The 2146-nt window shown below is 39.6% G+C and overlaps 1 protein-coding gene across 2 annotated transcripts in view; it reads left to right on the top strand.

Moving 5' to 3' along the window:
* The window catches only part of NBAS (neuroblastoma amplified sequence), a 250417-nt gene that overhangs the window by 118266 nt on the left and 130005 nt on the right, over positions 1 to 2146 (top strand). The gene's annotated exons all lie outside the window — the stretch shown is intronic.

Raw genomic sequence — 2146 nt, 5'->3', positions numbered from 1 at the left:
TAATGCCTGATGATCTGAGGCGGAGCTGAGGCAGTGATGCTAGCGCTGGGGAGCAGCTGCAGACAGATGAAGCTTCATTTGCTCACTTGCCGCTCACCTCCTGCTCCATGTCCCGGTTCCTGTCAGGCCTTGGACTGATACCGGTCCGCAGCCCAGGGGTTGGGGACCCCTGAGCCAAATGAGTAACTGCTGCATTGTTGCCACCGTCCTCACCTGTACAGTTCAGATTTGTGCTTCAGCAGTGTCACAGTTAACTGTATATATTGTGCACCTTTGATGCCGTCCGTGAGTGATCGAAATTGATATTTTACATCTGTGGTTCACGGGGCATGCACTGCCCCTGCCTCATAAGGTGATGAGAGTGTTTATCATGTCGATAGCTAGTCAATAAATACTTCATAAGTCTGAGACCTCTGTGTGTGTGTATGTTGCATAATAGTCTTTCTTTTTTTTTTTTTTTTTTTTTAAACATTTGCGATATGTTGGTGAGAGCCACAGGAAAATGAGGGATCTTCAGCAGTTAAAAGATAGATGCATATATACATATCCTTTTCTTGTTCATTTATTCCATTTTAAAAAGGAATTTTAGGAGCTGAAGATCTTTTCCCTTCATGGACACATAATAACATCTAAATCTTGAATTTATTTAAATAAGAAGTCACATTTTGAAATATAATTCAGCATATCCTATGATAGGCAGTAAAAAGAGAACTGGTACAGTGTTTGTCCAGGGGCTCAGAAAAGTAGATAAATAAAAAGTCATTTTAACATGGCATTTGTACTCTGTTAGAATCCTCCTCTCCAAGTTAATTGAAATAGTAGTATGTCTGTCTTAGGGCAGCAGGAAGACAGAGAACCAAATTTCAGTGTTTCACTGAAAGGAGGTTTAGAGAAAATGACCCAAACTGGGTTCAGTTTTCCACCTTGATTTTATTGAGCTGGAAAGACGGTGGCACTACTAAGGAAATCAGCTTATTAGAATTTCTCTAAGAAGAATACAAGAATTCATCAGTGGCGATAAAACATCTATGAAAACCCCAGGTTTTTCATGTAGGTTAATGATAATATCTTTAACAGTGTTGTTTTTAAAATCAAATTAGGAACATGTGGAAAGCACCTTTCTCATAATTATTGAATCTGAGGTATCGATGTAGTACATATTCTCTTAAAATATATACTAGAAGGAAAACCCATAGAACAGTAGAAGATAAAAAAAAAACCAAATTTTTAATTGAAAATAGTAATGGAAAAGTTTGAAGTATATCAGTCAGTTTTGCTGGACTGTGCTGTAGTAATAAGCCCAGTGGCATGTGACATCAAGTTCATTTATTGCGGCACCATTCCATGAAATGGGACATTCTTAAGGTGGAGGGGAGAGGTCGTAGTAAGGTTCCATGATGGCTCTTAAGCCTTTGCTCAGAAGTGGCACATGTCACTTCCACTCACACTTCATTGCCCATAGAAGTCGCATGGCCAAGCCTAATGTTGGTGAGTCAGGTATTTGGGATGTAAATAATTGCAGTGAATACTGGAAAACAATAATACATTCCGCAGAAGCTGTACTCAGATGTAGATATTGCGAAGTAAGTAACCGCGGTCTCCATCTTCCTTACATTTTATAGTCAGGGCCACAACAGGCTCACTGTACCGTGGTTGCATAAGTAGCCATCTTGAAATGGTTCAATGCACACGAAAGTGTTTGGAATAAGAGGACATGGTGTTTGCAACTTATTCTCAGATGGTTCAGAAAAAAATAGATGTGAATACATATATATTTGTGTATATATACTATGGCAGGGAGTGTGTGCATGCCTGATTGCGCATGCACATGTGTGAATGGAGCAAATTATTAACAATTGGTTAATCTTGGCAAAAAGTATAGAGTAGTTCTTTCTGCCATTTTTGTAACCTTTCTGTAAGTTTGAAATCAAAGTCTTAACCAATAAAGAGCCCAACCTCTGAGCTCCCATCTACCTGGAAGTTTTGGAAGAACCTGGGATGCATGGGATGCAGCCATGGATTTAAGAATGGATAAAGGCATGAAAGTGTGAAAACCATTTCAGGAGCCGTGTTAGATTCTGGTCCCATCACTTTGTTGGTGAACTTGGCCAAAGTACTGAACCTTTCTGCACCTCAGTTTCTTTCC

This window comes from Pteropus alecto, unplaced genomic scaffold (assembly GCF_000325575.1).
Source record: "Pteropus alecto unplaced genomic scaffold, ASM32557v1 scaffold61, whole genome shotgun sequence".
In the NCBI taxonomy this organism is placed as follows: Eukaryota; Metazoa; Chordata; class Mammalia; order Chiroptera; family Pteropodidae; genus Pteropus; species Pteropus alecto.
Note: the sequence above shows the minus strand (reverse complement) of the source record. Positions and strands in the feature narration are given on the sequence as shown.